General features: G+C 35.0%; 1 protein-coding gene and 1 long non-coding RNA gene across 2 annotated transcripts in view; one reads left to right on the top strand and one right to left on the bottom strand.

Annotated features, from left to right (window-relative positions):
- LOC149080624 (innexin unc-9-like) overlaps positions 1-20,889 on the bottom strand; it is a 101,709-nt gene that overhangs the window by 13,540 nt on the left and 67,280 nt on the right. The window lies entirely within an intron of this gene.
- The window catches only part of LOC149080625 (uncharacterized), a 54,475-nt gene continuing 36,484 nt past the window's right edge, over positions 2,899-20,889 (top strand). The window contains exons 1-2 of the long non-coding RNA XR_016193511.1: positions 2,899-3,283; positions 7,102-7,312. This is a non-coding gene — a long non-coding RNA (uncharacterized LOC149080625). The remainder of the gene's footprint in view (positions 3,284-7,101; positions 7,313-20,889) is intronic.

Raw genomic sequence — 20,889 nt, forward strand, 5'->3', positions numbered from 1 at the left:
TCTATTTGCCTCGATGAGTGAGACAAGCGGAACCTATGGCTGATTGTGCTTTAAAATCATTCACAAAATGATGATCATAAATGAAAGAAGTGTTAAACAAAGGGAAAAAATAATTATTTGAACCATAAAAAAACTCAAACATTTTATTATTCTGGAAAACAAAACTAATAAGCAACCTTAGTATGTAGAAAACTTGAAATGTTAGTTAACAACTTTGGTATGTAGAAAACCGACAATACAGGCCACAGCAGGCAAAATGCCCAACGAGGAAATTTTATTTGTTTTATCATAATGTAATAATATCAACTCTCCCCCCCCCCACCATATAAATATTAACTGACATAATATGAAGCAAAAGAGAAGGGAAATGTGAATTTTCCAGACTATCAAACTTGGGTGATGAGGTGAAGGAAATCACAGAACCTCACATGACTTCTGATCATACTTTTGTATTAAATGTTGGGCCATTGAAAGGTAGATGTAGTACTGATTATTCTTCCAAATTTTGATTCCCGACGAGTCGTAACTTTGTTAATTGCCCAACAAACATCTTTACTGATTTTTCATTTGTGAGGTTGACAAGAGCCCAGTCATCAACCATTGCTTCTAGAATTGTTTTCAACACTATATCTTTAAAAAGCTCTTCAGTGTTTCTCTACACTCATTTTTTCTGCCTATTGAAGAAGCCTGTGTTGATTCAGGAGCTTTACCTTTTTCTTTAGTTTCCTACCATAATTGATAAAGCCAATGCATGTAGATACGGTGCTAGCCTAAATTAGTTAGGTTCCGCTTGCTCCAACACAGGAAAAACACGGGAAAGCGTAACCTGCTTAATTCGTATACTTTCTCTAAAGAAATATTATAATTTTATTAAAACGACAGATTAAATGTCAAGAAAGGAAGAAGTGGACACTGAAATATCGATATTACGTCAATCCGCACTTTCAAGAATGCTTTAAATGAAAAGAACACAACAGTTAGTAACGTGATCACAAATCTAGCTTTTCCATATGAAGACTCCTTAACCATGAAAGAGCAGCTAGTGCACCAAACACATTTTTATTGAAAAATAAAGTACAAAAGAAAAATTCCACCAGAAACCATTTCCAGAAGCTAACTGAATTTTACAAATCATATTGGGTTCCACTTATCTCAGTGTGCCTTAAATGGAAAAAAGATCATAATCACAATAGATATAGTTTTCAAACAATATGAAATGAACATTATTATTGAATTATCTTTGTATTTGAAGCTTGTGTATGATAGGGATAGAAGATGGCGAAAACATCATTACTAGTAGCTTAATAACAAGATCAATATCCGTGGCAAATTTATCCTGTTATTCCTCAATATCTCCGTTGGTTGTAATCTCTTCACTCATCTCACGCATTCAAAATGTGATGCTGATGTAATCTCACGCATCCGTGCTAATGAGTGATAGCGTGAAATCCCGATTCGTAGACTATCGTGCACGAATTCAAGGTTGATGTTCGAGAATGGGTATTTGACAACCAGGAGACTCCAACCGTAATGCATTATTTTAAATTTCATATCTGTAGAACAACAGTGAACGCTTGCGTGTTTCAGAAAAGGTATCTAACACTCTATATTGGTGGCCGCCATATATATTGGCCGCTGTGGTGGTCGAGTGGTTATAGTGCCGGACTCGTGATGCGAGGATCCGGGTTCGAACCCCACAGTGGTGGTCGGCTGAAGTTGGTTTTCTGTGGTTCCCAACTTCAAGGCGCAAATGCGAGCCGATCTCCCCGTTAAAAAGTCTCGCCACAGAGAGCAACAGTCCTACAACGGTAAATCATTCAACCATAACACTTCACTCATAGTTAGTAAAACTGGGGGCAGATGACAGTACTACACATAACAAGCATTACACAGAAACAAACTTTACGTCAGGTTGCACTACACGTACACGCACATTCCCGCATGTACCGCTTCGTTGGGGGGGGGGTTCCGCGGGGGGGGGGTGCATGTGTGGTGTAGCAGTAGTAGGTAGGGGCTCGGGGATCCATGATGTTCTTAAGTCAGCCACCTCGTTGGGCAATTTGCCTGTTGTGGCGTTGTATTTGTATTTGTATTTGAGAAATAAAAACCGTAATCTATATACCGTCGAATATCGTAACGTGTTATATATACAGGGTGTATAGGTAACAGGGCGTATGACATTTTACTGACGAACCGTTGATCCTAGAGACATACTTCCAATTAAAAAAAGTATCCAAATAACGTGTAGTACTCAGATATGTCATTCATGTTGTTAAGGGTTGCATAGTTATTAAGATAAAAAAAATTAACTTTTTATACAGTCCCAGTGTGCCCAAAAACCAAATTAGAAGATTGTTGCCCTGACTCTCCTGTTGCCAATAACAAGAAAAAAAAGAAGACTAAGTACATTATTCCCTGAGATATTCGAATTCGAAAAACAGAGGAAAGGTGGGAGAAAAACCGCATTAAATGCGGGTAAAATGGTTTACCTATAGTTAATTCCGTTTTTTCTTAACAAACCTTACTTTCTCACCTGGTGGTCAAAAATGGAACTATTTTTATTTTTATAAATCTCACTCCCATAGTCTCTTTAAAATATCCAAAAAATTTGGCTGTATTCGAATAAGCAGTTTTTGAAAAAACTACTTAGAGTGCACGGGAACTTTAATTAAAGTATAATCAGCCTGTATATACAAGTCATAGTTATCGCATAATTTGGGTGAGACCAATGCTGTGCGTGTGTGTGCGTGTGGAAGTGCGTGTTGATTTGTTGTAATTGGATATTTTGAATATTACCTATATTTCAGAGCTGTAAAAGTTTCACAGGGGATTTTAATAACAGTTTTTTTAAGCAAAAAAATATTGATACTTGTATATATGTAGTGCTGTCCACACGATGGCGCTGGCGTATCTTCCCAGCTTGTATAATTATTAGTCTATTTTCTGCTGGTGGCATCACAACAGAAATCGGGAGTCAAAGGCGTCTGGCTCGGTTTGTTGATGGTTGATGTTGTCTCACTCACCGACGCGCGTGTCTGCGTCTCATCACGTCCGGGTCACCAATCTTTAGTTGATGTACTGTAGTGCTGTCCACACGATGGCGCTGGCGTATCTTCTCAGCTTGTATAATTATTAGTCTATTTTCTGCTGGTGGCATCACAACAGAAATCGGGAGTCAAAGGCGTCTGGCTCGGTTTGTTGATGGTTGATGTTGTCTCACTCACCGACGCGCGTGTCTGCGTCTCATCATGCACGGGCCACATTTTCCTCTACCAGCATCCCCGTTCGTATTATGTAAATATTATCCGTTGTAAATAAAGTGTAAATATATCAACTAAATATATATATACTTCCCAACCGAATAGATACTTATCATAGACAGAACCTATGGTTTCATATAGGGTGAAACTGATCTAAAATGATATTTAGGGCTTTTTCGAAAATTTATAATTTATTTACATATATACCGTATATACACTCATGTATAGGCAGAGTTTTTTTTTGTTGAAAATTTGTTCTCTCCTTAATTTGGCGGGGAGGGGGGGGGGTTGCCAGCTTATACACTAACCAGTTTTTGAGGAGAACATATCCTCCCCCCCACTTTACCAAATCATATAGCTACATGGTCTCCGCATGGCTAGCTATACGCTAGATTTGCGACGTCATTTGACTACTTTAGATGGCGTCACTAATCAGTAGAATGATTTCTTTATTCAAACCCCACAGGACTGATGATATTAAAACCAAAGCAAAAAAAAAAAAAAAAACCGTCGTTGGCTTTGATACTCGGTACACTAATATTGATTTTACAGTTATTATACGTTGGTCGGCTGAAATTGTTTTTCTGTGTTTCCCAACTTCGAGACGCAAATATGAGCCGACTTTCCTGTTAAAAAGTCTCGCCACACAGAGCAACAAGCCTACATTACACATCACTCACTTCACTTCTGAAATATAGATAGCAGCACTGAAAAATCATATATAAAACTAGACTAGATACGCACTCAACTGTTAGGTACACACGCTTACACTTCCGGTACAACTCACCAGGTAATAAATTGCCTATGGCGATATACCTGAGTTGTGCTCTGTTTAAAAAAACGTGTTATATGTGAACATCCTCAAGTACTTTAAAGATTTTAAGGAACGGGAATAGAAAAGAGTTCCGAAAAAGAAACAACAAAAAACTGTTCTTTAAACCGGCATTGACCTAGTGTTCTAGTGGGTTCACGAGGCGTGGAATTCTGTTCTCACCGAAATCATCATCAAATCCATTAAAAATTGCATCAGTAACGCGATGGACGAAACTAAAGACTACTGAACCATACATGCACCTCGTCCATATTCCTCTGCGGAATTTCTAACGAATTGGCGCATGTTGGAATGTGTGTATATGTGTAATGAACATGACGTGAAGTTTGTTTCTGTGTAATGCTTGTTGTGTGTAGTGCTTCCATCTGAGTGAAGTGTAGCGATTGAATAATTGTATTGTTGTGCGCCCTACATCCTCTTTGAAAATGACGACGGTGATTATAGACAGCACAGTTGAAAATGAAAACGAAGGTAGCACACCGTATTTGGCTTTCGATGTAGAGCTTGGAGAACATCAGAAGAAGAAATGGATTAGACAGTTTGAATCATTTTTCATTGTAGCTTCTTTTGCGTGAAAATGTACGAATCCCCCCCACCCCTTGCGATGATTTTTGTGGGTCGGCTTATACACAGGTTTTGGATTTATTGCGAGTTTGGTGGTCCTGTAGTGAGTGAGTCGGCTTATACACGAGTATATACGGTACTCACATGTATACATCACAACTGTTGAAAATGCCTCAACATGTTCATTGATTTCACAGAATAAAAAACTTCAAGTTAAAAAAAATACTTTCCTGGCAGTAAATCAGGAAACTTGCTGTCCTTCCTCTGTGGAAGCGCCCATCACACTGAAACTAGAATAGTTGATGCAACACCCTCGGGTGGTTTGGCAATGGCGATACTAGCACTCAGTGCTACTGCGGTGGGAAAGAGAGGTTTCGTATCCACTTTCCACTTATGTCAGTGGTTCTCAAACTTTTGTTACCCACGGCTCTCTTGCCCAATTCATGGTTCCTTTGTGGCTCCCCAGAATAGTTTAGCAGATATATATTTTCACTTATAAAAACACCACTTCAAATCATAAATAGGCACACAAATCAATATCTCCAGTTCGCCGCGACGCCCTTGATAAAGGTTGGTGACACCTCTAGGAGCCGTGACGCTCACTTTGAGAAACACTGCCTTATACTAACTAGCCCCGGTCTCCCCTACTCCAAAAGCACAAACCCTGTACCAGATCTGAGGCCATACTGCGGTTAAATGGGGTATAAAGGCGAGTAGTATGCTCAATACTTTTTTTAAAACAATGGGACTTTCAATCCCTCCTATTCCTAAAGATTTCATTATGGCAATACAGAAAGCTACCAAAAATTTTTCACGTGTGGGTTATACATTGTTGTGGATTATAGGCAAAGAATTATGGTGATTATTGATTAATATATACCAATACGATATCTAAAAATAATATAGAATTACATGATTTCGGGAAAATTTTTTGGTCAATAAAGCCAACATGTATCTAAGTAGATATTTTGAGACAAATTGAAGTGATAATAGCATTTATTTTTGCAGCTTTAGTAATGCTAACATAAAACTGTCTGCTTTTAGTGCATGGGTCAAAAGCAATGATCAGTGGTGCAGAAACTTTCCAATCCGTGGGCCAGATATGCGGTATTTCTGTTGCTCGCGGGCTAGAAACTTTTATGCATAATGTGATCATATGACCCGTAATTTAGGGGACACTTCTGTAATTTTGGACGTTCCAAAGTTTTTATAAAATTTTCCGTTTTCTCTCTTATTTTTAATGAGCTTTTAAACTCAAGAATTAAAATTTTTTTCCATGATTTAGTCATAATTATGTCATATGATATATAAACATATTCATCTCACATATTTGTCATAATATAAAATAGTATAACATGTACGTTTCTTTTGGTGAACTATAAATTTTCACCCATTGGATCTTGTGGAAGCTTCTTTCTAACCATCACTATAGCGATTTCCCAGCAATTTTAACGATAATTGGTAACTTTACTTGCCTTTGACAATTTTTTTTCTGCTATAATTAGCAACTCAACTTGCATTTGACAATTTTTTGGCGATAACTTGTGATGTCCCGTATGGATCCCGTTCATCTCTTTTCCGTATTTTTATGAAGAAAATATGGTCAGCCGAGATATTTATTGTGTTGTGTGTATTGATACTTTTTTACCGGAACACGTTTGGCAGGCCCGATGGAACCTTTTGGTGGGTCGCATCTGGTTTGCGGAATGTAGTTTGCTAACCACTATACAATAGATATTCTAAAAATAAAATTTGGTTTACTTAGAAACAAGCGAAAAGTAATAGGTCTCAGCAAAAAAGCAAAGAAAGGTAAAAGAGGAACTCCCTATATTTTCCCCCTTTTTTTTAGATCATTCCTCATTTCATTGAATGTCAGGTATGCTATGGTATAACTAATATTCATTCTTGACACGTCCGTTCTTTTAATTTGCGAATAACACCGACGAAGCAAAAGTTATCCAGAAAAGATCATCATCCTCTCAAAGGCCTTCCAACGCGGTTATCATCTCTTGCTTTTAGTAGATACCTTGATTTTTTTAACGTTATATATCGACGTATTTACGACGTAGTAGTCTGAATTATTAAGAATGCTCTTTCGAGTCGCCAGAAAAGAATCAAAACTAAAACCTAAGGTGCATGTAAAAAAACTGCTACCTTACTCAAGATTCTTCAGAAACCTAGTGAAAATGAAATTATTTTAATTTAGATCTCTCCGTGGGTGTTTCAATAATATACAGATATAGAAACCAGAGCCGCCCTTAGGAGTTGACAGGTGCAGCCGCACCGGGCTCCGCGTTCTGGGGGCCCCGCACTTACGGTAATAATAATTTCTGTGATAAATTTCGAATTTTCATCGGTTCTGGAATTATTTCTTTCATAAATTGTGAATTTTCATCGATTCTGGAATTATTTCTTTCATAAATTATGAATTTTTCCCACTCCTAGAATTTTACGGATATCATGCTGAGGTAAACTCAGAAAGAAAAAAAGTCACCTGATCTCCGCCGGGACTCGAACCCAGGCTCTCTTGCAAACAGGACAAGCATGCAACCATCTACACCACTGGAGACACGACCGCGCCCTCCTTATTCCACGCACGATGCGCTGAAGCAGAGGCATTAGTATCCTCTCTTAACTTACAGCAAATGGCACCTAGGTGAGGCACTAGAGAGAGATAGACGGTTTTTTTCTGAGCTCGGGTATCAGGGAAACAGATATTTTCTTATTATGCCAAGGTGAACTCGGAAAAAATCAACTCTCTGTGAGAACTCTCAAAGGATCGGTCTCTCGCCCTACCGTCCCACCTGGGATCAATTTGCTTAAAGTTAGGAGAGAGGATACTACCGCCTTTACTTCAGCGCCTCACGTCACAGTGCGTGAAAGGAGGAAGGCGGGGGGTGTCTCCAGTGGTGTAGACAATAGCATGCTCTCCCGGTTTTCAACAGGGCCTGAGTTCGAGTCCCGGTGGAGACCAGATGAGTTTTATTTCCGCGTTCACCTTGGTATAATATCCAGAAAATAGATGTTTCTTGGAGATCTAGGGCTGAGGAAAAAGCCGTTTATCACTCCCTATTTATTTGATCAATTTAATTTTTTTCTAATTCAAAATTTTCATTTTTTTAATTTTTGTTTAATTTTGTTTATATTTCTATTCTGTATGGATATTTTTCGCATTCATGTATATTTTGGAATAATGTATGAATTTTAGGATGCCGATTTCCCTCTCCCACAGAATATATAAAATCGAAGCTAAGGGGCCACGAAATTATTAAGACGCCTCTGACCCCGCCGTTATTCTCGCACCGGGTCCCATGTCTGGTAAGGGCGGCACTGATAGAAACAGTAGTGTTTTTATTAGAAACATCTCAAAGATATTCGCGTTGAATGTGAACAATGTAACCTGGAGAGAAACGAACTTCCTTTCTTAACCACTCATCAACTTCCGATGTATGAAAAGACAATGTATAATACATTGTGTTGTGTTGTGAATGAGAATTATTTTCCTCTCTAAAGAAAGTATTCCTGGAGTAACAACTCAAGACTGTTTTGGCAACCATCTACATTTTCTAAAGAACCCTCCCGAATTCCTCTATATCACCGGTAGAAATTTGCTTTTGTTTTACATCATATTAAATGTAATGGCTCTTTTTGAATTTGTAAATCCTATTTTGTAAAAATTAGGGATAGGAATCGATTAAAATATTTAGCTGGTTAATCAAAAAATTTTAACTGATTAATCGAAATTTTATCAAATATTTTCAAATGTTAATCATTCACAACAAATGCAATATATATTGGTGTTTATATAATATTAATACGAATATAATGACATATATTATATAATGACCGGATTACATTATGCATAATGTAATCCGGTGAAAATGATAATTTTTGTGAGGTTTATTAAATTTATCAACGACGCTTGGGTGTTATGCATAAACACCGGTAAACGTGATAAATTTAGGGAAATCTATCAAACTTACCAAAATGCTTGATAAGTATGCATAATAACCGTATTTATCACATTTACCGAAACCTATACACTTTCTTATAAAACAAAATGTAAGAAAATGATTAAATTTTGAAAGGCAGCAAAACACAAGAGCTTAAAAATGGGTACGAAAAAGAAAAAAAAACATATTATTCGTGGTGTATTATGACTGTATTGATTACATTTCATTTTTAGGTTGGTTAATCTCTCATAAAATCTTTGGGAAGTCTACCTTTTCCATTTATCGAGCTCCCCATAAGCAAAACTAGAAGACTTATCGAGAGTTAAAATTTCCAAGTAACGGCACGTGCGCTTTCAGCATAAGAGGATTAAATATTTATCACTTTGATAAGTAAGCCAGTGATGGATACTTTCAATAACATTTGCTTTCATGGGGCAGGGATTAAATTTCGTCAAGCTTGGAACACTGACACTTTGTTCGAGTTAGATTGAATCCGGAAAAGATAAGTGAAATTCGCGATTCTTTGTGACATGTTCCCTCTAGCGAAATGCAGCACATTTAAAATTATATAACATCATTTATTATTCAAATGCAATCTTAGAAATTGTTTTCAGTAGATAACCACGTATGTAATAAAAGCAAGTTTATATTCATGAATTTGTAAAAAATGAACCTACTGTCACATTAAAAAAATGATTTTTCTAAAAAATATGAATAGCCATAAATAGAGTCCGGAAGCTTAGGCACTAAAAATGATCGAAATAGGCAGGCAAAAGGCACTAAAAATGCCTAAAATAGGCACTAAAAAGGCATTTATAATTAGTAGAATAAAGTAAAAATAACTAAAAGCTACGATATATATTAAGGGTCCAAAAAAAAATCTATGATTCCGGGGGGGGGGCACATTTGGCCCTTGGGCCATGAGTTGAGCATGTGTGTCTTATAGTGTCATTTCAGTACAAAATACGGCTAAGTAAATACACTACTTTTTTATCTAGAAATGTTAATTCGTTGTTGGCGTTTTTTTTGGGAGCTGCTGAAATTTTAGTGTTCACAGATTTATAAAATCACACCAAATTTAGGGGCATCAAAATAAGATTCAAAATAAAAGCTACTCAGTTTTGCTAAGCAAAATTTTATCTGTTTATAGATAACATTAAAATCAAGGCAAACTGTATATTTTACCCTTAATTAACTATTTTAACTAATTAAAAATACCCTTTAATTAATTAAATTATGGCTTTGATGTACAGTTTCAATTAAAAATATGCTAACAGCAGACAATTTACATCGTATTTTCTAAACAAAAATTCAATGCATTTGCATGGGGTGAACCATTGAGAGTTAATTAAAATGTGAAAAAATAGACAGAGAAGTTAATATAAATTTTATATAGATCGTTATTGGGTTCTATTTTTGTGAGAAACGCATATTTTGATTATTGTGCTAGCATATACAAGAACTTGAATAGAAATGATACAATGTAAATACTTATTATCAGATAAAACTACGTTTTTATCTCAGTCATCAACATTCTTTTATTTTTAGGACACAAATAAGAAAAGTTTGCTTCTAGTTCAGCCTTTATTTTTCGATTCTTTGCGGAAACCAATTCTTCCGAATAACACAATGTTTGGAATACCAATGAGAATAAGTTTTCTTTCTAACTCATTCGTTTCGTGGTACTGACCATCATCGAACTTCTCGACTGACCACCTGCTACCTGTTTTCAGAACCAATCAATTGCTATGAAAACAGATGGAATCTTATCGTCCCAAGAGAGTATGTGGAGTGCTGTTTTAGTCATAATATCTCTCTAACGTACATATAGTCTATTCAGTTATTTCCCGCATAATTTTCAGTTTCACCCTTGGAAATTTTTTTTATTTCGAACACGTGATCTTAATTATTAATATATGTATTGTTATATGCATGTTCAATATGAATTAATACTTCTCTTTAAATACTAATGAACTGTATAAAATTGAAATCTTCCAAAATTTTTTGAATTTCAAAGATTGAATTGGTTATTGACATATGCAAAATCGGTTTCTTAATTTTTACAAAGCTCATTCATATACAGATTGTCCAGATAATTTCTTAACCGTTAGTTTTAGAAGAAACTTTCAATTACAAATAATAGTATTTCTCCAATGTTGTCACCCGTCATCTTGAATGCCATTCAAGTAGAAAAAAATCATTTCTTAAGTCACACAAAATTTAAATTCTAAGAAAATTTTCGTGTTCTATAGATGATGTATAAATAAAAAAAAATCTGCACAACATGTTAAATAATAAAAATCCAAAACTTTAACATCAAAAACTAAACTGGTCTTTTCAGATGTTTTCAAACATCACCCTAAAAGCCGTTGAAGTGAAAAAAATATTCCTGAAAAACTATGAAATTTAATTTTGTATTCGACCCCTAGGTCCTATAAGTTACTAACGAGTGAAATGTTATTGTTCTGACATGTCAGCCATTTCGCTACATACGGTACTTTAAGGTACCACTAACTTTCAACCCTCGTAACATACATTGTTGCGTGTTGGTATTTTGAAGTATAAAGGCCTTCACGATTACTAGATGACAGCACAAGTGTGGGACAACTAGTTTTTTAAATATGTTAATTAATAAAATTCGCCTCTGTGTAAAAGTATTTGCTTAATCACACTTTTGTATGATGCAGTAAAACATTACTTTCACAAAATATTCCCTAACAAATGTATGAAACAAATTAATGGCTTTTTTTGTTGTGAAACAAATAAATATTTATTATTGTGCGTTATTCAACATATTTGAATTGGAATTTTTGTTTTTATTGCAAGCGTATAGTATGGACAAAACTTTCAAGTAGAAGTTTAATTAATTCATTATGTACTAGATAATGTTTTTGAAAAAACTTTTTCTTTAGTTTTTAGTAATTAATTAGAACAAAAATGACCTACCAAAAATTTGTATGATAACTATTTCATTTTTTCATACTGTGGTAGTGAAAGGGTTAAACCAAAATATCTATTATCCTACGTCCAAAACTAACCTAGTTATAGCTAATCTAAGCTGAATCACCTTTGTTAGTGAGAAATGGGGGCAGGGGGGTATCGTACATAAAATTATTCCGAAGACAAGCAATTTTTCTTCTAATGTTACTTAATTAAATGAAATATTAAGAGATTTTTATTGGATATTTACATTATATATAGACTTTATACGGCTCCTTGAAGCTAGGCGAGAATCATTGTTTTTCAAACAAAGAATATACCTAAATTTCATAAAATTCAGTACATCATGACTCTGTCAATTTGGGATGATAAGAGAATGAATTTGTTATTATTTTATATGTCAGTTCATGGATTTGTTTGTACTAAGTATGACAAATACAATCCAAGACAATATAAAATTTAATTTTGGTAAATTTGTAAATGCTATCACCTCAATGGCTTATATAGTGACGTCCGATAACATTTGAAAAAAAAAAAATTCCAGATAAAAATATATATTGAATCACAGCTGGATTTTGAATATTTACGGTCAGTGAAATGAACTGCTACTACGAGGTAGGATAAATACCGTATTATAATAAAAATATTTGTACAAGAGATTGCGTTGAGCATGGTAGCTTAAGTGATGAGATATTCTCCGTCTATACCATCATCCGGATGTTCGAAGGTTTCGCGAGTTCGATACCCACTACATTCTCTTAAAAATCTTTTTTGACACAGATACAAGTTCCACATGGGGAAGGGAGATGGCGCTAGTAGAAATTCCGGAATCGGCTATAAACTGATAAGGTCCCGGTGTATTTGCTCTCGTATGAATAAAATGATCGCGATGCAGCAAAAATTATCAAAAGAATAGTAGTAGAAAGAATAGTGTCTCCGAAATTTGTTGAATGGAAAATGTTTAGGCAAAAGTTTTTAAAATTCACTTCGTATTTTTGTCTACTTGATCTTCTTGCGTTATTCTCGTATTGGTTCGAGAACAAAGAAATTTTTGCATGTCTTTCACAAACATTTCGATAAAAGTGATACTTTTGCCTAGCTACGAGCAATAATAAGGATTAGGTTTTTTTCTTTTTCTTCGGTTCGACAAAACATGATATCTTTAGCAGCTTGCAATCACTGAAGAATAAATAGAAATAGAACAAAAAAAGAAGTGAGTCGAAAGAAGTTCCGTTAATATAAAATCCTTGACAATAACAACTGATTCTCTAAATAACCGGGAGAAAAAACTTTGTTCAAAAACTACGAGATAGAACCGAAATAAGAAAACAAACACTGGGCTGGGGACAGAGGAACACTTATTTCGCGAGTTTCACGAGTTCCGTTTAGAGTTTCCTTCATTCGACGTCACTGTAAAATTGAAGCCTTCGGTGGATCACGTCCTCCAAAAGGCTAATAAAAGCAGAGAGCAGCGCTCGACCGAGCCTCTTACTTCAGTTCTCAAAGAGTCCTCCGGGAAATAGATTTGGCGTCTCAGCCGTTGTCAGAGTTGCTGTTCACAAGTGCCTGATGCTGCAGAAGCGAAACGTTGCCGAACATGTAAGAAGTTGGTGTTTCCCGAAAGAAGAGGAGAAAATAAACGCTCTTAAATTCTTTTTTATTGTTGGTCTCTGTTTGGATTTCCTTTAGACCATAATAGTTTTTCAGTCAGAAACACTTACTGAAACGCTTTCGACATTCTCTTGGAGACAAAGTAGATACGCTTTCATAGTTGTACTCACAAGAGATTAAAGTTCATGACTAACTTTCTTTGGGAAGGTTTTGTGCCTTTTAGAAGTCCAAACATTCGCAAAACCATCTCCTCGTAAGGAGGAGAGGAGGATGAGGAAATATCAATGTGCTTTTTATACGTACGATCAGGAAAAAATACCAGAATTCCTTTTTTAAGAAGTTGAAATGAACTCGAATTTTTTTTAAAATTCTAAGTATTATCCCTACCGCGTCAGTACACTTGTTCTAATGTTTTTACTCCTGTTCGAAAATGTCCTGAAACCCTTGATCCGGAATACCGTTCAAATCACGTTTCGAATTTCTTTTCATCCGCATCACTGAATCGCTTTCGTCTGAGAGCCTTCTTTGTCCGTGGGAATACAAAAAGTCACTGACCGATATCTGGCAAGTAGGGTGAGTAGAACACTAGTACTATTTTATTCTTCGCCAAAAACCGTCGTACAGAAAAAGTTTTGTGCATCGAAACATTGTTATGCTGAAGGTACGAATTTCAAAATGTGTGAACATGCAAGGTAAAAATTTTGCAAAATTCATGATTCATTCCCAAATATTATGATATTATTTGCTATCAGGCAGTCCACGACAATTTTATTTCTTCAGAATTTCGTACAATATCGTCTTTCAACGATATTTATTAGGTAACCCTAGGAAAAATAATTACACGCACGCATTTTTTTCAATCATCTTAAAAATTGCAAGAAACTATGAGTAGGATTACATACAAAAGCGAACCATTCCACAAAGACAGATGCCACTTGGCAAATCGAGGAAGGAATTTCCGATCCAATAAGGTCTAGCAATACGATTTATAACTACAGCACACGCTACTGCTATGTCGTCATTTAGGTTATATTTTTTGGCATTCTACGTAAACACTTTGTGGCATTTCTAGTTTAGTGTCATGTATTCTCACCAGTTTCATCTCGGATTCCTCAATGCTTTCTGAGCAAATCAATTTTAATTAAACCAAACCAATCAAATGAATTGATTACTCCCGGTTTGTAATTTTCTTTGGTATTTTCTTGAAGTTGAATCTTCGCAAGTACCGAAGGACCCCAAGTTTCTTAAATTGTCATACTCAGACTTTGATGGTGATTAAAACGGAATGGATGCATTTAGGTTGCACGGCAGATCACTTTTCGCAACGTTAGTGAACGACTAGTGAAAATACAGATTTAAAAATTGATGAAAATTCAAATAAAATAAAAGAAATTATTATTACTGTAAGTAGGGGGGTGGGCAGAACGTGGGGCCGGTGCGACCGCACCTGTCACACACCACTAAATGTGGCTCTGCATTAGGGACATACTCGAAAGACTGTTATGTGGTTTTCCTAGCTCTCCAGACCTTCGAATTTTATTACTGGAATTGTAAGCTCGTAGAGATTTGGGAAACAGTTGAATAATCTTATTCGGGGTGCTGTGCTACATATACAGTAATACAACCTCATCTAACGGCTACCTCCGAACAACGGCCACTTTGGACACGAAGTCGGGAAAAAATAGGCATATCGCGATGTGAAAAAATAATTTTCAAGCTGATTTTTAAAAGAGTTTCTTGCTCCCCGAACTTTATAGAAAAATAAATTATGCTTACTTTCGAACGCCCTAGAAAGAAGGTCTAAGTTAAAGGACCAGTGTGAACAAAGACCTATTTGCTGTTACTAGTACACCGTCTTGGTCCATATCGGTTTGTCCCGCTTGTTGTGTTCTAGTACCTGAGCACCACAAGCCTGAATTTTAGGATGTATTATTATGATATTATTAGTATCATTATATATTATGATAGTGCAGCGCTATATCATAATAGTGCTGCAGATCGATTGATCAATCATTATAATTTTATCAAAATATAATCACATTTAAATAATAACAATTATATAACTATCGTAATCAGTTACAGAATGGATTGACATGCTATATATATATACGTATATATATATATACACATAGTTCGAAAATTTTATATAAGTTGTTTTTTTCCCAGAAATAATACTACCACTCCCCATAACGACCAGCTCTCAATAGTGGCCACATTTCACGGTCCCGTTAGTGCCCGTTGTTTTACTGTATTTAACACATTTGAATTTATGAAAATATATGTGTGTGTTTATCATATAAAATCCATATATCATTCATTGCTCTTCAAATTTCTTTTTCGCTTGTTTTTTTCTGGGATTATTTAACAATATCTCGTTACTTTTATTTCCAATATTAAGCTTTTTCTATACCTCAATCACTGTTGCGGTTTCGAGACGGATTCCGTAAAAACTGTCATTATCCTTAATTTTTTATCCGAGTTTATCCGAGACCAGTTTCAGGGAAATGAAATTTTTATTGTTTAGTTTTTGATACATTCTTGGGTGGTTTTAACAGGGAGAGATTTTCATGTCGTTGCTTTTTTTCGATTGAATTTCCTTCATTCAGCTGGGCAATATAATTGCGAAGCTGATTGTGACACAGAGAACTCAGACGTATTGCAACCAGCGTTGTGTGAGTGTGCGCAGTTCATCCCAAAAACTCTATCAATTTGACGTCAAAACTTAGAGCAGGCAAGAGAACTATTTCCCGCTAAACTTTTTCGAGACTAAACTAATGCTTAACCGACCATGATCGTTAACATGTTTAAATAGTTATGTCAGCACCACGTAGTACAAGAGCAGTGTAAATAACATCGAATCATACGAAATATCCAGGTATGCAAATATCCCGTATACACGCTACGGACAGCAAGAATCACTGATCTATATGTCACTTTTAAAATTATGATAAGCACACCTCCATGTTCATTACATACATTTTACTTATCCATGTACTATACTTATCGTATGCCTGGGCGGTGTACGGTATGAAATGAAATGTACTTATCATATGTGTGTATGCATAAATAAAAGTTGATTTTTTGCATGGTGTGCAAAAGTTTTTCAACATTTCAATCACGTTTCATTCCAGTAATTTAGATTTGATTCGTAATCTCACTTTATATAAAACGTGAGAAAGTAAATAATGCGAGTCTTTGAAAAGATTTTAAATTAAAAGAAACCACAAACGTGTGAAGAAAACCAAAACTCTACAGTTTTTTCATAATTAATATCATTTATCACGGTTTTCAATTTTGTCTCAGACTGCTTTTAGAAAGAGCGAACTATTAGACGATGCAGGTTTCAATTTTCAATCTCACTTTCATTCATTATTTAAAGAAGTTATTGAGTTTAGCTGAAAACTGAATGGATATGCCAAAATATAATTTCAAGTCATGTATCAAATCTTTTGAAAACATTTTTTCTCTCGACTTACAAGAAAACAGCTCGCTTCTGAGAATTTTTTCGCAGTCCCTTTATGCGGCAGTGTTTTAAATTTAAGCTATAACACAATAACATTTCTATTTAATCAAGTTTATCCATGGAGGTCTTTCATCTCTTTTCAATTTCATTTTCTTTCATTCATACTGACTCCATAATAATCATTTGCATGGTTTTTATTCCTCATTGGTATACGTGAGTTATTCAATTTTGATCAGCATTATGCAGGTACTGCCTATACTCGGACAACATTTTGACACATGGGTTTTGAGTTATGAAACGTAGAATTCTGTATATTTCAGGGAAATTACTAGTCAGAAAATGCATCATTGCATCCAGATTTTGAGAGCCTTACGAAAATTCATACCTACTAGCCAAAATATTTTTTTGAGATTTTATTTAATGGCATAATATTAGAGGTTGTTGGTGTGCTCCTGATTAAAAATATAAATAAGTCAAAAATACTTGTCGCTTCCCCTAAGTATTTTGTGTATGAACCTCATTGCTCAGTGAAAAAATGTACTTCAATTTCAATTAGTTAAATATAACGTGACTCATTTTAGTCACTGGCTTGGTAGTTGCTGGATTTAAGAGACTGGGTTTACTTGGTTTAACAAGAATAATATAATTTTACTGGATATGATTTTTAAAGGACCCGGAAATTATATAAAAGAAATAGTACGTTCTTAACTTTTTGAGAAATAAGTTGTTGAAAACGTCAAAGAAATGTTTTGACTCAAACGGCTTTTATGATGAGATGTCTGACAACTTTCGGAAAATAGTTTTCATAAAAAGTTTCCTTCAAAGGTACAGTTAAAAAATTAACAATTGCAAAACATATGTGCGGACACCTTGTACAAACTGCTCAAAAATGCAGTAGGATATGATATAAAGATGTGAAATCATTAGTATAGCATACATATTACTAACTACAACTATAACTGAGTTATAATCGTAGCTCGCCTGAATAATGAAAATCTCAAATAATAATTGGTGATGTCGTCTTATTATTGGTGATATCCTCTCACTATCCTCTCATTTTTAGCATTAAAGACTTGAATTTAGAAGGCTTTTGTATAAAAGCATGTATAAGGAACCCCCTGATTTTTGGGCTTGAAATTTGGAAAACAAATTTTCATCGCACACAAAGATTATATTTTTTATTCATCATGGACCCTACTAAATTCCTCATCCCTCTCAGATGATACAACACAATCAGCTACATCAACCAGTTCATTAGCATAATCAGAGTCACCCTCATCGTAAATTGCAAGGAATTTTATAATTTGTTATTTGTTGCTATTCGTGTATATAAGAACCCCCATCCCTCACTTTGGGACACAATTTGTGGCAAAAAGGGGTTCCTTTATGCACGTTAAATACGGTACAACTTTGATATCTCGCGTGTTTTCTGTTCTTTCTGTACATTATATTCTTAACAATTGTTAAAAAGTGTGGTATAGAAGAAAAGGATTATTTTTGGTAAATCGTAGAGTGTGTTATTATTTTGAAGAAAAGAATATTTATTGGGTATTTTAAATAAAATATTATGTATATTCTCGAGAAGCAATTCATCAACTGTTTACTACGGAAAAAAAGTAAAGCGAAAATAGTTATGAAAATAATTGATGAGAACCTGAAGTAATAATCAAAGCCAACTTCATAATTTCAAATAAAGTCGTCAGTAATCTTCTCGTGAGATATGTCAAAACTGACAGCAATGAGAAGAATGTTTCCAGGATTTTTATAGAAAACAAAATCCATCGTAAAACCTGTTTTCATTTTATTTTTATCGGTTTGAAGTGGTAAACTGTTAAAGACTTTAGCCATTAATCTTCAAAGATTCTTTTCCACGTATAATGCATATTAATCTTTTGCCTGTTCAGCAAGTGCTGATTTTGGATTTTCATATGCTCTTAGTTAATCTACTAAGGTGTGTGCTTTTCTCGATCGCCTTTTTTCTAAATAATTTTTCTCCATTCTCTCACGTTTTTAAAACTGCGATCTATTTTTGAAATTCAACTAGAAAAATAAGCAAAAAACAGCTTGAGAAAATTTAATGTAATTTGAGATGAGCTGATATGTACAAACTTCTTTTTACCAGAAATCACATCCTAAAACAGGTGATTATTAGACTAATTATTCAGGTTCTTTTAAAAGGAAAATGTTTTTTCAGAGTTATTAAAATTTTTTTTAAATTCATTACATTATTTTTAATTTCTTAGATAACCTTAATTCTTTTCTTTTGTACTATTTACTCACTTGACCATTTTCATCGCACCACAGTTATTTTTTCCCATACACGAACGAGTAACTTGAGATGGACTTGTTTAGAAAAGAATCCAAATAGGGTTATTTCCGTGTTATTCGCATTGATTTTTACACAAACCTAATATTAAGATGATAAAATTTTTCCTATGTATGTATATATATATATATATATATATTTTTTTTTTTTTGGACGATTTTTTTCTAAATGGTAATTTTTGAAAACTAGCGGATGTATATATTTCATATGTGTAGTCAATGTGTTTTCTCTCTCTCTCTCTCTCACTCACACACACACACACACACACACACAGTAGCTCGACGAAAATATAGAATGAAAAAAGGAACTTGTAGGCCCATATTGTAAACGGAAACTTCCATCAAAAGTGAACGAGAGAATGTACACTGCGTCTCATTTTTAAATTCAAGTAAAGTAAGAAGAAAACAGAAAATTGTTCTGTGATAGTTGAGGCTCCCTCCGCAGAAAATCAAAATATAAAATTTTTATACGGTTCCCAAACAAAAAAATGCCAATTAGTAAAATCAGCGCTTTTCGCCATTTTTATGAAAAATATTTACCGCGCAACAACTGAATGAAAATCCGCTGAGGTATCTGGAATTGAAGTTCTTGATTTTTGTGACTTTGCAAAAATTCGAAATTTTGACCACAAGCATGTTCGAACACGATTCTTTAGCACACAGGCGAGTCATCCTAAAGCAGCCACGTTTACCGCCTTTCGCTCTCAGCTGACCACCCTGTGGCAGTCTTGATTGACAGTTCGTAACTTTAGCCACGCCCCTTCTTCTCCTGAGAGCGAAAGGCGGGAAACATGGCTGCTTTAGGATGACTCACCTGTGTGCTAAAGAATCGTGTTCGAACATGTTTGGGGACAAAATTTCGAATTTTTGCAAGATTTTGAATTCCCGTTGAAATTATGGGTCAATTAATTTGAGATTTCGGTTCTTTGAATTTTTCTCATCTTTTGGTACTACTCACGGCGTTGGGGAACAGAGTTAAAGGGGTGAAAAATTGAGGATTTAATTTTTGCACGTGGTCATAGACTGCAACGCACTAATTAATACCATTAATGAGTGTACGTGTAGTGTTCTTTAGTGTGGGACACAGATTTTGATAGGGAATTTTAATAATATTATTTTTATGTGTGACTACTATAATAGTAATAATTATAACAATAATAATAACACTTTCCTACAACTTCCGTGGAATATGCCATAAAAAAATATAATAATAGCCACACTTTTCTTCAACTTCACCTACATATACTTTATATATATGTATATGTGTGTGTGTGTGTGTGGACATAATGTCCTTCCACATATATGTAATGCAACAATACATACCAATATTTTAAATTTTTAATAAATACACATGTTATTCATATATGTGTTCATAATTTTTTAAATTTTTCCAATTTACCATAACATATACCCTCCCGCCACCGTGAAAGAAATTCTAATACAATCAGAATTTTTCCAGTGCAGCGTGTAGGACGGGGAGAAGAGGGGAAAATGCTGTAGAGGGAAGAATGTCCAGGAGACGACGAGGAGACAAACAGAATCTAGCGTAAGTCTCGAAGAAACCAAGTTTAGAGGACCTAAATATGCTTATATAGTGGTTCTCTGTCTCTCTATGACGATATTCCTACACTTGATTAGGCATAAAACGACAGCAAAACACAGTGCATGCAAGTATTCATTAACGAGAGTATAAATACGACTAGTCATGAGGTGTAGTGGAAAGCTGTGCAGGCAGCTGGAGCGAGGGTGTCAAGTAAACGACCGGGGGGGGGGGGGCTGGGAGGTTTATTTTAGGCCTGACCCCGGTCATACAATATAGCGCACTAATTAATATGATTAATGTGTGTACGTGTAGTGTTCTTTAATGTGGGACTCAGGTTTCGATAGGGGATTTTTATGTGTGTATGTACTATAACACAGTAATAATTATAACAATAATAA

The sequence above is a fragment of the Pholcus phalangioides genome, unplaced genomic scaffold (assembly GCF_987345545.1).
Source record: "Pholcus phalangioides strain wild (caught in Gottingen) unplaced genomic scaffold, Ppha-v1.0 ptg000011l_1, whole genome shotgun sequence".
Lineage (NCBI taxonomy): Eukaryota > Metazoa > Arthropoda > Arachnida > Araneae > Pholcidae > Pholcus > Pholcus phalangioides.